This window comes from Trachypithecus francoisi, unplaced genomic scaffold (assembly GCF_009764315.1).
Source record: "Trachypithecus francoisi isolate TF-2019V2 unplaced genomic scaffold, Tfra_2.0 Lachesis_group16, whole genome shotgun sequence".
Taxonomy (NCBI): Eukaryota; Metazoa; Chordata; class Mammalia; order Primates; family Cercopithecidae; genus Trachypithecus; species Trachypithecus francoisi.
Window position 1 is genome coordinate 30,097,897 of NW_022681461.1, and position 21,370 is coordinate 30,119,266.

Consider the following 21,370-nt stretch of genomic DNA (forward strand, 5'->3'; position numbering starts at 1 on the left):
TAGGGGCATCTGCTCCCGCCCAGCGCTGTTTCCCAGTCCTACCCTGCTCTGTTCCCCAGTTTGTGGCTTTGTTCTCTTAACATGAATATCTTTCGCATATCTCTCAATATAAGCCCTTCTTATCCTTCAAGTCCTGCAACCTCTCTTACCTCTCCCAACAAGCATTCTCAGATACTCCCAGTGGGAGTTCCTCTCTTCTTCTTTATTCCTATTATTCTGTTATTATTCTATTATTATTTCTATTAAATAGTTGCCATCAGTTGCTTTTAATTAAGAGTTACAGTTGTGTGCCTCACTAATCTTATAAGCTTGAGTGTTTTAAGAGGCAAGAATCATGTCATCATCTTTGTATGCCCAACAATGCCTTGCTTAGTAGTCCTTGTAGAGTCAGCAGACTCAGTGTTCAACCAGCAAATATTTGCAGAGCACCTACTTTGTTCTGGCATGATGCTGGGCATATATACAGGTCAAAAATCAGGCCTAGCACCTGCATAAGAATTTGTGGGCCTGAGCCCTGCCAGTTGCCAATCTGATGTGCTATATACTTTGCAGTTTTCTTGCAGCCTTTTCCCCTAAGTTCCCAGTTGGTCGCTCTGTGAATCCATGTGTGACGCTTCACCTGGGTATGTTTCCTGGGTGAACAGATGGCTTTCCCCATGTCACACACACACTCTTGTGTTCTGCCTCCTCTTGTGAAAATTGTAGTTATCTGCTTTCTCTCCATCACTTGCTCTTAAGGCAGGCTTAAGCTGGTATTGCTGCTGGTGAGGTGGCTCAGGCCTGTAATCCCAGCACTTTGGGAGGCCAAGGCAGGCAGATCACTTGAAGTCAGGAGTTTGAGATCAGCCTGGCCAACAGGGTGAAATCCCATCTCTACTAAAAATACAAAAATTAGCTGGGTATGGCGGCAGGCGCCTGTAATCCCAGCTACTTGGGAAGCTGAGGCAGGAGAATAGCTTGAACCCGAGAGGCGGAGGTTGCAGTGAGCCGAGATCTGCACTCCAGCCTGGGCGATGGAGCAAGACTCTGTCTCACAAAAAAACAAAAAAAAAGAGAGAGAAAGTAACATGGTATTGTCTGTTAAATGCCTTGGGTTCCAGAGAGAGGTGACCAGGTACATTGTGGCTATCCAAGGGGGAGATTATTGTCAGGGGCCATTGGGAACGTTCTTTCTAGCTGCCAGGGCCTTTCTTTGCCCTTTGCAGCATGTTAACAACACAGCCAGAGAGGGAGGAGGTAGGACTCCAGTTGTTCCTTTTGTCTCAGGCTTATTCTCTGGTGCAGTTTGGTGGGCTGGTTGCAACTGTAGGTAAGAACCTGAGCTGGTAGCCCCTGGGACTGTGGCTGGCTGGCCGGCCTGCTTTCCTTCTTTCCCACTGTTTTCTTGGGAATGTCTCTACAGACCTCACCTCTTTTAGGTATGAGGAGATAAATAGTCCTTATTATCCCTTATTTACAGCCTGTATAGAGTCTTTGTAGTAATCTAAGTTAAGGTCTTAATTCTCTTATATAGTTCTGTGTCCCCCAATTCATTTGGTATTGGTTTTCTTAATGCTGATTTCAAATCTTGGATGAAAATATATTATGAGACCATCTCTTATTTAGATGTGATAAAGGTAATAACCATGGGGCAATCCAGACTGTAAAGAAAGTCTAAGGTGTAGAAAGTCCGTGCAACACTAGTTTTAAGCCTTCACGTGTATTTGGGGAAATGCATTTGTTGAATAAAGGATAAGAAGACACAAGACTTTTTATTTTTCTTGTCTTTTAAGATAGGACCATCAGATAGCATCCTCTTCCTAGTCACTCTCCTGACAAAAATCAGACCCCTCTGCTAGGGCACACCCTCCTCATGTGGAAGACAGGGTGGCCTCTCCTTGGAAAATCTCCCCTCACATTAAGTCTTCTGAGCAGATCCTGCTAATCCAGGCATGTAAAGGAGGAGTCCTTTTCCAAGACCCAACATGGTACACACCTCACAGGAGGAGGAATGGAAAAGCAGGCGCCTTTGCTGCACTTTCCTTGACTTTCCTTTTAATCCCCTAAATCCTGTCACACCCTAAGACTATGAAAAAGGTGGGTGGAGGAGAAGAGCCTTGGTGCTGTGGAAAGGGCCATACCCACTTTCTCCCTCATTATAGCTCAGACAGTGTAGGTCTCACACCCATCCCAAGCATCTAAGGAGGGGTGGGTTGAAGTAGCACAATACAGTATTTGAACTCTTTAGGGGTTTGGGGAAGTCCAGTATAACAGAAATAACCCAGGCCCTCGGCGTGGGATAGCAGCGCATCCTCCTTTCAGTCTGTCTCTAAGGCAAATACTCATAGGTAGAGTTTTTACAAGGTAAGCTTACCTGACACAGAAAGGGTGGGAGGAATGTGAGATTGTTTTGATTGTTGTCCTTGGGTTTTGTTGTTGTTGTTGTTGTTGTTTACATGAGCTACAAGAGGCTGCACATGGTGGCTCATGCCTGTAATCCTAGCACTTTGGGAGGCCAAGGTGGGTAGATCACCTGAGGTCAGGGGTTTGAGACCAGGCTGGCCAACATGGTGAAACCCCATCTCTTCTAAAAATACAAAAAAAAAAAAAAATATTTAGCTGTGTGTGGTGGCGGGCACCTGTAATCCCAGCTATTTGAGAGACTGAGGCAGGAGAATTGGTTGAACCCGGGAGGCAGAGGTTGCAGTGAGCCAACATCCCGCCACTGCACTCCAGCCTGGGTGACGGAGCGCGACTCTGTCTCAAAAAAAAAAAAAAGAACTATGAGAGAGAATGTCCCTAGTTTGTGGCTTTTCAGTACCAAAGTAGTATGAATTCAACAGTAGAGTAGGCAGTAGCAGTAGAATAGTAGCATGCTTATGCATGACATACACTTCACCTGTGAAAGACCGAAATAATCATACCTTGCTGTAGGCTTGTGAGGATTAAATGAGTTCGTGTATGTATAAGGCACCTGGAGCAGTGGAGTCCAGAAGAATTGTACACAGAGGGTGGTGGGGAAAGACAGGGACAGGGAACATTGGGGAAGAAAGGTAAATTCAGTGGATGTCAGGAAATAGGCATCTTGACCTGTCCACAGTGTAATTCAGGCCACCACAAACTACTTAATTTAACTTTGTTCTTATCTCTAGACAAAGGGAGCAGGCCCTCTGGGGGAAACGTCTTGCAGCAGTAATCCTGTTAAACGTAAGAACTGAGGGTTCAGGTCTCAAAGTTCTGAGGCCACCGTCCCAGGGATGAAGACTGTGCTGGTATACTCTCAGCCAGCTTGGTATCACAGAAGGCTTTTGTCTCCATCAGGTTCCTTTGCTCACTGGGCGTCACCTTTTCTGGCTACTCTCTGTCAGTCAGAGGCCAAGCCTTGAATACATCTTCATCTTCCCACATCTTATTTGGCTTCTTTCTTTGTACGTATATTGAGAGAGTGAAGGCACATAGGTGTGTCTTTCTCTCTTCAGTGGGAACCTTTGTGACTGATGGTTTCCAGGCAGAAGGGGTTCATATTTTTGTTTCCCTTCCCAACCCTTGTCATCATCTGATAAAGGACTAGACATTTATTTGCATACAATGACTTTTTCTGCTGGACCTCACCTTCACAGAAGCACACAGGCAAACACCCACAGGGTCAGATACAAGCTACTTTAGCAAAATAATTGCCTTTGACTGCTTTATATAATCTATACTCTTACCAGAACACATTATTTATGAATAAAAATGTAGCAGAATTTTTTTTTTTACAGGATCAAGAAACACTACATTCAGTACTTGACTCGTTTAACTTTTAAGAACAAGTCTTTTGATATTTTTTAAATTATGTGTGTATTTTTTTTTTTTTTTTAATAGAGACAAGGTCTCACTATTTTGCTTAGGCTGGTCTCAAACTCCTGAGCTCAAGTGATCCTCCTGCCTTGGCCTCCCAAAGTGCTAGAATTGCAGGCATGAGCCACTGCACCCAGTCCGTATTAATTCTTGGTTTGGAATATAATGATGTAACTAAGGAGTAATACCAGAACACTCTGTCACCCAGGCTGGAGTGCAGTAGCACGATCATAGCTCACTGCAGGCTCAGCCTCCCAGGCTCAAGTAATCCTGCCAGTCTCAGCTCCCAATAAACTGAGACTACACGGGCAAGCCGCCATACCTGGCTAATTTTTTTTTTTTTTTTTTTTGGTAGAGACAGGGTCTCACTGTGTCATCCAGGCTGGTCTCAAACTCCTGGGCTCAAGTAATCCTCCTTCCTCAGCTTCCCAAAGAATTGGGATTACACGCATGAGCCACCACACCCCCCCAGAAAAGGGTTCTTTTAAATGCCTTCTTCACCTGTGTCTAAGTACATTGAGTAAATGTGGCACTAGTTGAACAAGATTTACTGAATTTTATCACATGGCAGACAAGCAAAGCCAGTTCTAAACAATAAAACAGAGATTAAGATGAGGGATGACTCTAAAGAGGCTGTTTTGTAAAATTCAAAACAGGGGACAGCTGTGTAGGGAGAGGCACAGTGTTATAAGAATCTACTGGACCTGCCTAGTTTGGCTCATCTTGGTGCCTGCACATGCCCTGCCTTATTCCATTTACTTTCCTTCTGTCTGTTCTCTTACTGGTGACCACAGTTACTGATGGGAGACCTTAAAGGTGATTATCTTTGAGACACACATTTTCATGTGTGAAGATACAAAGATTAAACTCTATAAGACCGTGGCACTTATTTGGGCTTGGTTTATACCAAATAAACCCACAGATTAAAAAATAACTAACAACAAAGCTAAAGTGCCAGATATTTTGAAATAGCAGATCCAAGTAATTTCATATTACTTTCCACAAGACCTCCATTAGTAAGAGATTTGGGTTACATTATTTCTTCCCTTTTTTTGACTTAAAAATTAAACTTTATTGAGCTGTTTTACATACCATAGAATTCACCCATTTTAAGTGTATGGTTTGATAAGTTTTAGTAAATGTGGACAGTTATATATCCACAGTCCAGTTTTAGAACATACCCATAACTCTAAAAATTCTCTTGAGCTTTATTTTATCATTTACTTTTGACACAAATGTTTTCTTCTGCTTTTGAAAAAAAAAAATTCTGGGCCATGTGTGTTGGTTCATGCCTGTAATCCCAGCACTCTGGGAAACCAAAGCCAGAGGACTTCTTAAGCTCAGGCATTCGAGCCCAACCTGGGGCAACATAGTAAGACCCCATCGCTACAAAAAATACAGAAATTAGCTGGGCATGGTGTTATATGCCTGGAGGCTCAGGTGGGAGGATCACATAAGCCCAGGAGGTTGAGGCTGCGGTGAGCTGTGATTGCACTGTTGCACTCCAGCCTAAGTGACAGAGTGATACACTATCCCAAAAAAATCTTTTTTTTTTTTTTTTTGAGGTGATGAATTTAAATCATTAGGGGAACATACCATTCTTACTAACTTTTTGAAACAAAAACAAAGGTTGCTGAAGATGTTAGCAATGCAGTGTTTCAGTGTATGAAGGTACAGAGCAAGGGAAAGAGGCTTGGGCCTATGGTTTACAAATGGTAATTGTTTTTAGCCTTCTAATTATATGTTGAAACCAGAAAGGAACCACTTGCCTCCACTCCAGCCTCGGTTCAGCATAAAACTAAATCATTTCCTTCACAAGCCAGCTGCTGTGCCATAGCTTAAATTATAACAGAGAGCCTTTCTCTGCAGTGGAGGGTTGGGAAAAGAGGGAGTAAGTCAGCACAAACAATAAGGAAACATTTGCTGCCTTTCTGATTTCTTCCTAGAATTAACAGGCTTACAGCTGCATTTCTAGGTCAGCATTTCATATGTCTAAAGAGTATGAGGATAGTGTGAAAAATCAGAAGGGAGATGAGAGAGGTCTTTGTGTCTTTTTTAAGATCTTGCTAGCAGTTTTGTTTGTTGGTAATTTTTGCTGTCTCACTGACGCCGAGAGTCCTGGAATTAAACCCCATGGCCAGCAGGCTGTTAGTTCGTCAGGAAATTCCAAATGGGTATAAATAAATTCTCTGCAACAGCTCCTGGGCTCTATGCCTGCTAATGTGTGGAGTCCCTTTAATGCTGAGGGAAGTTTGCCTGAGACCTGGCTTCCTGCTCGCTGAAAATCACAGTTATTTTGTTTCTGGGTGGGTAAGTAAGAATTCCCACAAAAGAAAGAGAGGAGGAGCGCATGATGTTTGAGTGGGGGTTGGTGAAATATAAACTCGAGCTCTGTGTGTTGTGAAAAAGATTTGCTTTTACTTCAAGCCAGAAAGAATAACCCAGTACTTGATTTTTGGTCCAGTGAAAATTTCAGCTTTACCTATGGCTTTAACATAAAGATGTCATTGTTGCAGGAGTGAATGGTTGTACATATATATATATGCTAAGATTTGAGTTTCTAAGTTTAAGATTTAGTTCAATTCAAGAATTTCCTTTTTTGTTGCTAAGTCCATCTTTGGGTATTTGTTTTCAGCTCTGTTTTTCTAATAGGGAGTTGCTCAGTATTCATTAAAGCTGGCTTCTTTTTCTCTTATAAACACTATACAACAAAATAAAGACAGGGATTCATACAAATAATAGTTTTCCACTGCCACCCCACCTCCCCCTGGCCAAAGCCTGTTTTATCCCTCAGTTAGCCGGTGCTCCTTTTCTGCTTTTCACAGAGTTACTCTCTGAAGTGGCACATTTCCTTTTTACGCTTAGAACAGCATGTTACTTTTGAAGAAAGTTTGGAAAATAACAGTCCAAGCTCATTTTCTTCTGTGCATGCATGATCAATTTGGGCTGTATTTCAGCAATAACTTTTAAAATTAGACACTGGACATTAGAGAGCAGCATAGTTGGGGTTGCACTGAGGTACCCATGGCATTTTGGCTCTTTTGAGACAGATTTGGGGTGAAGAGTTGCTGCCTCTTGTAGTTGGACTGAACACTGGAGAAGAAGGCCACTGTATAAACCGCAAGGCCCCTGTTACCATCACATGCCTCCCTAGCACAATGTGCCCTTTATTAAGACAGGCTGTTCCACTACTGAGAATAGTAACCCTTTCCGCTGTCTTCCCCTCACTCTTACGTGCAGCCTGGCTTCTGGCCTCTAAAATCATGCCCAGAGTAGAACTGGCAATACCTAGGAGGGACACTGCACTGGGGATCGTTAGGTCATGCCAGTTAGGATGCAGCTGGAAAGGTGCCACTGAGTGGGATGTGCAGAGGGGAAGACTGCAGGCTCTGTCTGCCTGAGCTCATCTGGTCTGACACCTGCTGTGATTCATTTTTCTTCACTTCGTTACATAGCATGCCATGTTAAGAAATTTTGTATCAAGTATAGTCAACAGTTACTCATAGCCTGGTAGCAACTTTGGAAATCAGAGTCCCACTGACCCCCTCGTTTTAAGGGTATGAATCACATCACTGCATTGTATGATTCCAGGGCTCTCCTGCCCATTGCTCATCCATGAACTAGGAAGTGATCATAGTTCCTGTTCTTGTTTTATGAAAAGAAAAGTATACCTTCCCCCAGCCTAGGCAGGCCATTCAGGATGACTACCATGGAGGTGCTCTAGGTGGTTTAAAGCACCGTCTCTGCATGGTGTGTCAGAGAGCACTGTGCCCTGAGGACTTCAGGAGAGCTGCAGAATGAGTGTGCAGAATAATCAGCACTCACCTTTGTCCTCATGTTGTGAGATGGAGATATTTTAACCTGGCCATAATATACTCTAAAAGTTAGGGGGTGTTTGTCTGTTTTTGCTTTTATTTCTTTCCTGTGCTGGACTAGGACTCCCTCTTATCTAATTAGTACATACCTCTCTGCCCAAGCAGTGCACGCACACACTCACACATCCCCTACAGGGCCCTGCTGGCATCTCCCTCATCCACTCTAAGAAGAAGAAACCAAAGTAGAACTCAAGATTTTAGCAGACTTTCTTGATCTTGAACAAGTATCACAAATACCTTAAACCCAGACTTCATGGGGGTGGGGGCAGGGTATAGAGGAGGAAGAGTTCTGGATCCTCTCTGGGGGGCCAGGGCTGTGTGCTTCTCCAGACAACAGAGGGGGATCCGGTACCACTAGTAGTGACACTAGAACCCACACATTGTTCTAAGTGACAACACACTGATGCAGGTACTATTATTTTCTCAAACAATTGGAATATAATCTAATTTGCTGACAGCTGCAAAGCAGCAGAGCCAGGATTCAAACCCAGGCAGTCTGGCCCCAGAGTGCCTGCTTTAAATCACTACATGTCTTCCTCTCTTCCTCTGTTATACTTATTCATCAGTGGGTGCCTAGATGTGGGACTTTTCACTTCAACAGATACTAAGAGCGCCATGTACCAAGCACCAAGTACTGAGGAATACAAACATAAATACTGCTTGAGGGCCGGGTGTGGTGTCTCATGCCTATAATCCCAACACTTTGGGATCCGAGGCGGGCGGATCATGACGTCAGGAGATCGAGACCATCCTGGCTAACACGATGAAACCCCGTCTCTACTAAAAATACCAAAAATTAGCCAGGCGTGGTGGTGGGCGCCTGTAGTCCCAGCTACTCAGGAGGCTGAGGCAGGAGAATGGTGTGAACCCGTGAGGCGGAGTTTGCAGTGAGCTGAGATCGCGCCACTGCACTCCAGCCTGGGCGACAGAGCAAGACTCCGTCTCAAAAAAAATGTTTTTGACTTCTGCCTCCCCTAGACACTTAGAGTCTGGTAGAAACATAGGCATGTGCCTTCTAACCATAACGCAGTTCCGCATATATAGGCAAAGTAACTTAGGAAAAAAGAGGGAAGAAGGGGACCAGTTCTTCCCAGGACAGAGCAGTTGAGGGTAAGTAGGGCTTTATAAAAATGAGACATCTGGGTTGGGCCCTTTAAAAAGGATGATGCAGCTGATTTTGACAGATGGGAGAGTATGGGGAAGGGTAGAGGTATAGAATGAGCTGGGTAGAGGGGATAGAATGAGCAAAGATAGATAAGCTTGAAAGCTTCCCAGTATGTTGAGTTTTGGGCTGGGGAGGAACCTGGGAGGTGTGCTGGATTGTGGTTAAATTGTTGACATTTCATGCCACAGAAAAGAGCTTTTAGGCTTTATTCTTCAAAGTAGAGCTCCTGGCACATCAATTTGCAAGGATAGTAATTGAGAAGTTCTAGACATTTCCAGGAATACCTGAAACAAATGTAAAATTTCTCAAATAATGTGTAATACAGGAAAGCAAAGCCATCTGCCCCTGAAAACAGGCTGCATATTTGCAGTATGAGCAATAGCAGAGTCTGGTCTGTGCTCCCTGGTGACAAGCTGACTGCACTCATGCACCCTAAGGACACTGATGTGCAAACGAAGAAAGACATAAATAAAATTTATTTTTAAATAATTTTAATCATACAGAAAATTTGTTAAAAGAGCTCTCATGGCTCCCTCACCCAGATTCAGATTTCCCAGTGGTTAGCATTTTACCATATTTGTTCCGTGTGTGTGTGTGTGTGTGTAGAAATGCAGTTGTCATGTCTTTTTAGTCTCCTTCCATCTGAAAAGTTCTCATTTTTACCATTTTTTCATGGCCTTGATGGTTTTGAAAAGAGAGGCCTGATGTTCTATTGAATGTGTTTCAAGCAGGGTCCAGGCCATGCCTTCTTGGCAGGACAGTACAAAAGTGATGCTCTGCTCTTCCCTGTGCAAATACATGATATCAACTTTGATCACCTGGTCGAGATGGTTATTTGTCAGCTTTCTCATCATAGAGTCACCATTTTTTTTTTTTACGATTGATGTTATTTTCTGGTGAGATATTCTGAGACCACACCAGTGTCCTAGTCTTAGTAGGAAATCTCTACCCACTAACCTTAGCTAGTGATTCCTACCTGAATCAGCCACTATTCTAATAATTGGTCCATGGTAATTTTCTTTTTACATAATTCCTTGTATATATTAATTGGTATTCCAACATATTTATTATAGCATAATGGACTCACAAGTAGATACCTAGTTTATTCACTGGATTGTAACTTGTTACTATCATTAATTATATCATTTTAATGCTCAAATTATCCTAGATTTGGCTAGTGGGGGTTCAAAAGAGTTTGAATCAAATAGACCCTTGACACTGGCATTACATAGCCAATCTGATGTCTTATGACGATTGAGAATAATAACTGGTAGGCAGAGGGTGTTATCTGAGTTCTAGATATGTATTTATCTCTGACAGTATGGGTCACCTGCAACAAGATCTGTGGTAGGCAGTAACACTCAGGACACTAGAGGCAAGCCAACCTGAAATTCAGCTTGTCGGAGACCATCTGGTGGGTGGAAGTTTTGCATTTTCAGAGTATATCGCTTAAGTTCCCCAGGCCCTATCATCTGCTTTTAGTTTTCCCTATTGGCCAGTTCAGGCCCTGGTCAGGTGTGGGTGGAGAGGTACACAAAGCTGGAAACAGCGTGCTGCCCGCCTTTCTCTCCTGCCTCCAGAGACACTTGCTGGCTGCCAGGGTCTGCGTTGTCTTAGCCTCACGGGCATTTTCAGTCCTTGCTCTTCCCATCCTAGAGTTTCAAACACAGAGCAAGTCTGCGTTCTACATCTCAACATGCTAAATCAGAACCTGGATTCCCTAAAATGTTGTTTCCTCTTTCTTCCTGCCCTCACTCATGCCATATCCGTCCTTCCCAGGTTAGATTTCTCATACTTGAATGACCTTCAGAAAAGGAATCCCATCACTTTTCTCTGCGGTGAGTCATCCACTGGTTTAAAGAAATTTTTTTTTTTTTTTTTTTAGTAGCAGAATGAGGTAACAGCCCTAGAAGACAAGCCCGGAGACCTGATCTTGGTCTCCAGGTCAGCCCAGAGTAGCTGGAATTTGTTGGGCCTTCTCAGTTTCCTCCTAAGTATTAGGGGCAGACAGAGTTAAGGCTACAGGCTGGCTAGCCCAAATACAGACAGTGTCAAAGTTCTAGTGGCTGAATACCACCAGAACTTATCTTACTATTACCACTTATTTTCTAATTGGGTAGATAAAATTCACATGGTGCAAAGGAATTTGTTATACCTAAACAAAAATTCATGGGGCCTTGAATAATCCATGGAAACCCTAATGGAGGATACTGAGGAGAATTTTAATCTCCAGCATCTAGCCAGAGCAATCTTATTAAAATGCAAATCTGATCATTTCACTCCCTTGTTTAAAACCATTCAATAGCTTACCAATGCATCTGTGATGCAAAAACTTGATCCCCAGGGTGCTGTTGGGTTAGGCCTCTGTCTGTCCCCTTTCTGCCTCACTGCAGTCTTTGCAAAGTCCCCTTCCCAGTTCTTAAAAGTGGCAGGTTTTGCATATGCTCTTTCCTCTGCCTAGAATTTCTCCCATCCCTCCACACATCCCCAGCACACTGCCCGGTGGCTTCCTTAGCTACCACTCCCTTGAAGAACCCTCCCTACCCGTAGCCTAGGCGGGGTCCCTGCTCTGTTCCAGCATAACGCCTGTATTTTACTTTGACAACACTTAGTACGGTTGTTATTTATGTGATCACTTGTCTGTCTCCTCCTATACTTCATAAGTTCTACCCAGACAGGCTCTGTGTCTGTTTTGCTTAGCACCTAGCTGTGTTTGGTCTATTGCAGGCACTTAATAAATATTTGCTGAATGAAAGAATACGTCCATCTTTCAGTGTAACAATTGCATCTTCCTTAGATCAGCATTCTCTTTACGGAGTGTGGGAACAGGTAAACATGGAAGATGGAGCTGGTCTGGAGAGGGGTAGTGATGAGAGATAGTGGAAGATATAGGAGTAGTGTGCTAGTTAATGTCTGTTAAAAAAAAGTCAAGATAAGAGTATCCATGAGAGGAAATCCAAAGATTTGGGGGGAGAAGCCAAAAGGAGTTAGAGGAGTACAGGAAGTAACACCACATTCTAACTTAATCATATAAACAAACCAAGCCTGTAAAATTGCAGTTATGCTACATATGTGTCAACTGACCTGATATTTCTTATGAACTTCTGGCAAATACTTTTGATTTCTTTAATGTTACAATTTTATTTGCATGAAGTGTTTAGGTAGCTATTTAAAACAGCTATACTAGCCTGGGCAACATAGTGGGACCCCATCTCTATAAAAAATTTAAAAATTAGCCAAGTTTGATGACACACATCTGTAGTCCTAGCTACTAGAGAGGCTGAGGCAGGAGGATCACTTGAGCTGGGGAGTTCAAGGCTGCAGTGAGCTGTGACTGTGCCACTATACTCCACCCTGGGTGACAGAGCGAGACCCTGTCTCTAAAAGAATGAATGAATACATACCTACCTACCTACCTACCTATAACCTGAAGAGGTATTGGTGAAATTGCAATAGGCAGTATAAACTTGGTGAGGAGAAGGATTTCAGGCTTCTTAGAAAAAGCCTAGCACTTGGCAGGTGCCCATCATTTGAATGACTGAATGAGTAGGTTTTATCTGGGAGGGAAAAGAGCAGGCTTAAAAATAACTCTTTGGTAAAGGCAAGAGCAAAAGAAAATCTCATTTGCTATACATTCTTTTAAACCAGAAGGAGGAACACTCATATTGCTACCCTTTTTATTGCGTGTTCTCTAACAAATGGTGTTCCTCACACAAATTTGATATAGGAAGCGAAGCTACTGGGTCTCAAAGAGCTTAATGCGAACAGTGTCATCAGGAGATGCCACCTGCTAAACCCGTTCAGAAGGACGCTGTTGTACTTCCCTGTCTTCTTAGAACACTTTCCACTCTTGGAAAAGTTGATGTGCTAACTTAATTACTTTCATACTCTGAGTAATTAGCTTCATGAGAACTTGCCTCTCTTCCTGAGTTCATCCTACTTTGCTTTCCTGCTGACGTGGAATCTTTTTGACTGCTTTGAACAGCAGGATGCTTACACTCTGGGGCTTTTAAATGTGGAAATCTGTGATAATTATGTACTTCTCTAGGACTGACTCAGCTCTTCAGGCAAAATCTTCATGCCTCATCTGAGAGGGGACAATAACATTAATGGGAATTAGCAAAGTTCTTCAGTTTCAACAGTCAGGTGTGGTATCTGGCAAAGAAAAGCACATAAATAGTGTGTGAAAGTTGTGGCACAAGAGTGTAATTATTTTTCACAGCACCATCAGTCAGTAATTGGGCCTAGAGTGTGCAGCAGTGAAATCAGAACAAAGAAGTCAGTGTGTCCTAATTAATAGATAAAGTAATAATATCAAAGTCTCTTCCATTATAAAGTCCACAGGACACATTATTTCACCCCAGTGCTTTTTGCTCATGTTAAAGAATGGCTCCTTGTGGTAGAGTATGTAGAAAAGTATTGAATGCTTTTTTTACTCAAAAGTGGCATTTTTGTCACTCTGTCACCTGAGCATAGTGTTATTGGCCCCAATAGGAAATGAAAGACTTGAAGACTACAGATTTTTTTTTTTTTCCCAAGACGGAGTTTCGCTCTTGCCCAGGCTGGAGTGCAATGGCACGATCTTGGCTCACTGCAACCTTTGCCTCGCAGGTTCAAGTGATTTTCCTGCCTCAGCCTCCCAAGTACCTAGGATTACAGGCATGCACCACCATGCCCGGCTAATTTTGTATTTTTGGTAGAGATGGAGTTTTTCCATGTTGGTCAGCCTGCTCTTGAACTGTACACCTCAGGTGATCCACCTGCCTCCGCCTCGTAAAGTGCTGGGATTACAGGCGTGAGCCACCGCGCCCAGCAGAAGACTACAAATTATATAGCCAAAATTTCAGTTGCTATCTGTGAATTTTTATTCTTCTCACTGTCTCCAGCACAGGCTGTCTCAGCCTCAGCGCTACTGACATTATGGGCTAGATAATTCTTTGTTGGGGGAGGGAAGGCCTGTCTTGTGCGTGGCAGAATGTATGCAGCAGCTCTGGCCTCTACACACTAGATTCCAGTAGCACCCCAAGCAGTGACAAGGATAAATATCTTCAGGCATTGCCAAATGTCTCTTCATGGGGCAAAATCACCTCCATGCCTCGTTTGGTTGGTTTAAAAGAAAAATTACCTCCAGTTGAGAATCACTGCAAGCAGGTTAGTACTCCCAGACTAGTTTCCTGTGATCTAATCTTCTTCCTGGTAAGTACGTCAATTTTTATGTCTTTCCAAACCATGTATTATTTGGACAGCAAGTTTAGTTTCACTGAAAGTTAAAATCATATAGTACTTTATGAATCTAGATGAATGATTTTTTAAATACCTGTAACTCCATTTCACTTTGTTAATGCAGAAGAATTGCAAGCAAATGTCGCACTGTGCTCGAGGCCATAAATTGGGCCCCTCTCACAGAGCACTAAGTTTTATAGGAGATAAATATATAAATAAGGAGCAGACTTGCCATCAGTCTGACTTGCCATCAGAAATCAAAAGGTTGATTTCACCTTTTCTCTGAACACGTGGGAATTTGGTCTGAACTTGGAGAGTTTTCTCTAATTGATGCCATCACATTGGTGTTTGGTTACCCCAAATTGCAGACTGTGCAAACTTAGTTGGGAGAGAGAGGGAGGAAATGGACTGTGTGACCCTTGGTGTCTAGGAGTAAGTTTGCTCAGAGATGATGCCAACCTAAGACGACATGGAGCCCAGTGTTAGTTAGCAGTCCATCCACTTACCTTGAGACACTGGTATAATTTCTGGCAATGACAGCTGTCATGTAGCTGTTTGCTTCACTTCTGCCTTTAATTACTTTTCTATGCACCCCCTCCCCACTAGACTGTGAGCCTTGCGAGAGCAGTGGCTTTGTCCCTTTTGTTCAGTGTTCCCAGCTCCTAGAACAGTACATGCTAAATAGTAAGTGAAGATCCATAGAAAACTAGAGAGATAGAGAGAGACAGAGATAGAAAGTAGATACTAATTCATGTGCCTTTATTATCAATATCAATTATAAATGTAAGTTGAATGTGTGAATAAATGTTTTATTCGGTCTACACTGCCCCCTGGGTATTATAACATTTTAACTGGTCCCATTGAATTTAGCCTCTTTCCCTACCTCAGTCTCACACACACACAATTGTCAAGACAATCTTTGTTGATGCCTTTTAGTCCCTAGTTTCAGTGAAAAAACTTGCCCTGCTCCAGGCTGTGAGATTGGTGGCCTCTCCTGTACTCATCGTCTTCTCCTTGTCTAACCTTGGCATTCCTTCAGCAGCACCAACAGGTTCTGCCCTGGCCCTTCACCTTTTTACTCTGTCGTTTACCTTGTCTTCAGAACTCTTCTCTGGTTAACTTGGTTCTGTTCTGATCACTAGTTTACATACTTTCATACTGCATTGTGTTTTGGTTTTTCAGAGTGGGGTCAGGGTTGTTGTTTTTTGGATTTTTTTAGACTGAGTCTTTCTCTGTTGCCCAGGCTGGAATGCGGTGGTGCCATCTCGGTTCTCTGCAACCTCCGCCTCTTAAGTTGAAGCGATTCTCCTGCATTCAGCCTCCCAAGTAGCTGGGATTCAGGCATGCACCACCACACCTGGCTAATTTTTGTATTTTTAGTAGAGACAGGGTTTCACCATGTTGGCCAGGCTGGTCTCAAACTCATGACCTCAAGTGAACTGCCCACCCTGACCTCCCAAAGTGCTGGGATTACAGGCATGAGTCTCCGCTCCCGGCCTGCATTGTTGACATATGCCTTTGTAACTGGTCTCAATTAGTGTTATGTTAAGGGTGTTTGGTAGTCATCTCTCAGCTAGACTATATCTTATTTTATTTCTTATAAATTTTTCCTCCTACTCCTTACACTGAATAGGACCATTTTCTGTACCTAGTTAAGCTTTCAATAAATGTTTATATAATGAGGGTAGAGGTGGTGCCAGGAGCAGTCTCCACCGCTGGATTTCCAGACATTCAAAAAATTCTTGTAAACACCAGGGACAGCCCTCCAATTCCAGAATATTTAGTTGGAAGCTGTTACTCTCAGGATTTCAGTTGCAGATATAGCCAGTGGAATTTTGACTGTGCGAAAGCAGGCATAGTTGTTAGTCCAAAAAGACTTTTAAAGCAGTTGAGAGTCTCTTTATAACCCAGGTAGAGTTTTTTTTTTAAAAACTTTTTTTTTTTTTTTTAAGATAGAGTCTCGCTCTGTCGCCCAGGCTAGAGTGCAGTGGCGTGATCTTGGCTCACTGCAACTTCCACCTTCCTGGTTTAAGCAATTCCCCTGCCTTAGCCTCCTGAAAAGCTGGGATTACAGGTGCACACCACCATGCCTGGCTAAATGTTTTGCATTTTTAGTAGAGACCTAGTTTCACCATGTTGGCCAGACTGGTCTTGAACTCCTGACCTCAGGCAATCTGCCCACCTTGGCCTCCCAAACTGCTGGGATTACAGGCGTGAGCCACCGCTGCCAGCCAAAACTGTTGTTTTTATACTTCCTCTTCATCCTGAATTAATAATTTAAGTTTTATTGTAACACTTTTCCAGTTAATCATTTAGCATCTTTCTCCTTTTTAAGATGTAGTCTTAATTTTTGAGAGGGAATGGGGGAAGAACTGCAGTATCTGTTAGGATTCAGTGTAATGCCAAGTCAACAAGACTAAAACAAACAATATCTAAAACAAAATAGACCTTTGTATCTTTTTCACTTTTAAAAGTATAGAGGTAAGCTTTTCAGGAATGTTATAGTAGCTCTGATCCACAAAGCCCTTTGAGGCCCAAGTTCCTTCTAGTACATTGTTCCTCCACCCCTAGATATGAACTCATGTTTCAAAGTTACACTAGTGTTCTAGTCATCAAATCTGCATTCCAGGCAGCAGGATGGAGGAAGGCACAAATAACATAGATGAAAGAATTATTTCTGTGTTTTTTTAATGGAGGTTCCTGGGATATACTACATGACACTTCTGCTTATAGACTTTTATTTGCCCCCATTAGTGTGCAAGGAGGGGATAATGTATACTAAAGAACATCAAGCTGTCTTTGCCATGGCCATCCCCATTCATTCACCTCCCAAATGAACTTTTTCAGTTTATTGCAATCAATTCCATTTTGCCTTCCAAACAGTGACTTCTTGTAATATATTTTAAGACAAATGCCCAGGCCATGTATAGTGGCTCATACCTGTAATCCCAGCATTTTGAGAGACTGAGGTGGGAGAGGCTTGAGGCCAGGAGTTCAAGACCAGCCTGAGCAAAATAGCAAGACCTCATCTCTACTAAAAATAAAAAATAAAAATAAATAAATAAAAATTAAAATGGTCAGGCATGGTGCTACATATCTGTAGTTCCCAGCTACTCAGGAAGCTGAGGGAGGAGGATCACTTGAGCCCAGGGGATACAGACTATAGTGAGCCATGATCGTACCGCCACACTCCAGCCTGGGCAACAGAGTGGGACCCTGTCTCAGAAAAAAAAAAAGGACAAATACCCATGTGTTGTAAAAATTATAAAATATAAAGAACAAAATAAAAATCACCTATAATTCCACAACCTAAAGATAACAACTGAAATAGTATCGTGTAAGAAATGTCCTTAACAGTAATATTTAACAAACAACTTCTGTCTTCAGAGCATCAAGATGTTTTTCAAAGTTTATTCTCTTATACTGTTGGCCGGGCACAGTGGCTCACAGCTGTAATCTTAGCACTCTGGGAGGCCAAGGCAGGCAGATTACCTGAGGTTAGGAGTTTGAGATCAGCCTGGCCAGTATAGTGAAACCCCATCTGTACTAAAAAATACAAAAATTAGCTGGGCATGGTGGCATGCGCCTGTAATCCCAGCTCCTCGGGAGGCTGAGGTAGGAGAATTGCTTGAACCAGGGAGGCGGAGGTTGCAGTGAGCCAAGATGGTGCCACTGTACTCTAGCAAGATTATTATGTTATACTATATATTCAGTTATTTATTCCTTCAGTAAACATTGTTAAACATCTCCTTTCTTCCCAGCATATTGATAGTTGGTGTGTGGTTGGGAGAGGAAGCAATGAAAAAAAAAAAATATATATATATATATGTATGTATGTATGTATATGCAGTGTTCTCAGCTCACTGCAACCTTCACCTCCCAGGTTCAAACGATTCTCCTGCCTTAGCCCGAGTAGCGGGGATTACAGGTGCCCACCACTATGCTTGGGTAATTTTTTATATTTTTAGTAGAGATGGGGTTTCACCATGTTGGCCAGGCTGGTCTCGAACTCCTGACCTTCAGATGATCCACCCTCCTCGGTCTCCCGAAGTGCTGGGATTAGAGGCCTGAGCTAGCGCTCCCTGCAAAAAAAAAAAATTTTTAATTAAATTTTTTGCTGTCTGCATGCTTACAGTCTGGTACAAAAGACAAAAAAGTTTTTTGGTCTTGTTAAAGTTTGGAAATAAATCAGGGACTCATAAATGCCTAATTTATGTTGATGTATGCAAACATACACTAGAAAGCAGGATATTAAAAAAATAATGACACTGGGTAGTTTTATTGTAGAATAATTTTTACCATGGACAATTGTTTGTGAAAATGACACCTTGAAAACACATCTCACTTTTTTACTTGCTGGAGAAGGAAGCTTGAATTACAAGTCTTTTGGGTAGCCTGGTTTGAGCAGTATTAGGAAATAAGCAAGCCTAACTTGGTTAAATTCTAACCTCTCCTGATTCCCCGAAGTCCAAAGTTCATTTAGGGGTAATTCAGTGTGATCCATGTCTTTTGTGATTTCTACAAGGTGAACTAAAGAAATAACTAAAGATGGACCAGTTAGGTTTTGGTAAAAACTGTGATATGTTTTGTTGTGTTTTAAATACTGATGTTGAATCAGTTCATCTTTCCTACTGAAAATCCTTAAGTGGGAAAAGTAGCTATGTTAATAAATACATAGAAAAACTAGGAGTTACACCAAAATATTAACGCTTGCCACTAGATGGTAAGCGTATCTGTATATGGCTTTTTTTTTTTTTATACAAGCGTGTACTACTTTTGTATCTGGAAAAAAAGATTTGTTTTTGTTTCATTTTTTAAGAAGAAGCTTTCATCAGTGGCAAAGGCTCAGCTGAAATTAGTGATAAAGGGTAACTACTTGCCACGTGTCATGAGCCCAGGGCTGAGCAGAATCCTGCAGTGCTCTGAAACCAGTGAGTGCTGCTGGGACCCTGAGAACCCACAGAGAACAGTGGGGCTGATTGTGCCTCTGCACCTCCTCAGGTGACCGAGGGCTGAGCAGGAGAACACAGACTCTTTCATGAAGAAGTGACTAGTATAGGAAAAACAGAGCCTCTCTGTAGAGATGCTTAAAGTGCTAGCTTTATTTAAAAATCAACTGGCAAAACTGGAGTGAAGAACACACATTTTCAGAAGATCCCGGTTTCCTGTTTTCATTAAGAAAACAAGGAATGCGGAACAGCTGAGTGTGCTGGGGGTGGTGTCACTGCAGCCGGAGGGAGACTTCATTGGTGAAAACTCAGCCTATGGCATTTGTGCGTGGCTGGCTAAGTTTCCACGAATGTTGAAACTTCCTTATGGGGTGAGGATCGAGGACGTCTGAGGCTGGGTCCCCGTGAGCTGGGAGCAAGCTGGTGTGCGGTGCAGCGCGGACCGGCAGAGAGCGCAGCGGGCGCCACCTGGTAGGTGAGCTGCGAGTGGCGTGGGGCGGTCACCGCTGGCCGAATCCCCGGGGGACCTTGGGCGAGGGTGACCGGGAAGGCTGCGCGCTGCTTGGCCACTTTACTCGACCACAGCGACCCCACAGGTCTACAGGGGTCCAGCTTAGACTCACCGGCTCACACACACATCCCGGGTGGGCCAGATTAGCCTGCCTGTCTGACACCCAAGCTGTAGTTTCTCTTTGTTTATGGAATTTCAGACAGTACTGGAAACAGGTCTGGCTGCATATTTTGAGTGATCACCTTCTCCATGTGGAGATGAAAGCTAAAAAGGAAAGAGAGAAAGACAGCTACATTCTATTAACATGAGCACTATGAACATGAGCACAAATTTCCAGGCACAGCGCTCCCGGCCAGCCCTCCCATTCTTAGACTAGGTCATGACTGCTGCTGGGCACTTCTTTCACATATAACTCACTTCCCACACGTGTTAGAATCGAACAGCTAGAACAATTTAATATTCTTTTAAATTGGGACATAATATGTGTCCTTTTTATTCCTCTGCTTGGCAAACTTATTTTTGTACTTTTCTTTCCAACATTTGGGAAGAAAGCGGGCAGATGGAGACAGAAGTGTTCTTTAGAGCATTCACACTGGCGGTGTAAATGTTCGACAGTGCTGGGGGTTGGGAGGGCAGACAGCAACCAGGTTTGCTGGAAGTTCCTTCAAACTTGACAGCAGTCAAGTGGTTTTGTGTACTCCGAAGAGGGCAAGGAGACTGATGGCTTACATTTTCACTCATTGCTTTTGGGTTCTTTCCATAGCTCTAAAAATGCACGGCTTGTTAGTGTGGCTCTGGGAAAACACAACACATGACTTGATTCTACAATTTAAACAAATAAAAATGACCTTGTTTTTAAATTTGAAATGCATAGCCCAGGTCAGTGACAAGGTCTGTGCTTTGAAAGGTTCTTGTGTTTCCTCTTTTAAATGTCTGGTTTAGCCTTAAGTAGTATTTACTGAATGCCACATGATCCAGTGGTTGGAGTATGTAGGTTTTGCCCTTATCTTCATTCTTTGCATCTGTTTGAACTCATCACAATACAAAACAAGGTGTTCCTGGGATAGGGAATGTTTTGTCCAAAAGAAGTCAACACGGAGAAAACTTTTCCTATAGTTAAGACAGGGTTTGCTTTTGTTTTTAAATGAGGAGAGAAACTGAGAAGTGGAAAATACGAAATGGAGTTGAAGTCTTTCTTCTGTGTGCTTGTACCCTTGCTGCCAGAGTTAATCACTAAATATCCCATGCCCCAGCTTTCTCAGCCAGGGAGGTGTCAAGGCAAATTGTAATCCTGTGGAGGTAGTCAGGAGCTAAGTGCCCTTGGCCTCCATTTAGAAAAGCAGCCCAGTCTGCAAAAGACAGCGGCAGGGACATCTCATCCCAGGCCTCCTGGTTCTGCTGCTGACTTTGTCTGTCTGCTGCTGACTTTTGGTTTTTTTGTGTGCCTCAGATAACACTTTGAAAAACAGGAATCTTAATGTCTGCTGTCTATATTCCAAGAGACTGTAGATGACCAATGAAATTATCTACTGGACAATGCTTTCATGTCTTTTTTTTTGAGACAGAGTTTTTGCTCTGTTGCCTAGGCTGGAGTGCAATGGCGCAATCTTGGCTCATTGCAACTTCCACCTCCTGGATTCAAGCGATTCTCCTGCCTCAGCCTCCTGAGCAACTGGAATTACAGGCACCTGCCACCATGCCCAGCCAATTTTTGTATTTTTAGTAGAGACGAGGTTTTACCACGTGTTGGCCAGGCTGGTCTCAAACTCTTGATCTCAGGTGATCCACCCACCTTGGCCTCCCAAAGGGCTAGGATTACAGGAGTGAG

At 42.9% G+C, this 21,370-nt stretch overlaps 1 protein-coding gene across 12 annotated transcripts in view; it reads left to right on the plus strand.

Moving 5' to 3' along the window:
- The window catches only part of KANK1 (KN motif and ankyrin repeat domains 1), a 240,804-nt gene that overhangs the window by 182,469 nt on the left and 36,965 nt on the right, over positions 1–21,370 (plus strand). For 2 of the 12 annotated variants that reach the window (XM_033237181.1, XM_033237187.1), the window contains exon 1: positions 5,687–6,129. The exons of 5 other annotated variants lie outside the window; for them this stretch is intronic. The gene's annotated coding sequence lies outside the window, so the exon portion shown is untranslated. Of the gene's footprint in view, positions 1–5,686; positions 6,130–18,934; positions 19,507–21,370 lie in introns of those variants that run through there. 5 more of the 12 variants (XM_033237180.1, XM_033237186.1, XM_033237179.1 and 2 more) reach the window with 3 other exon arrangements.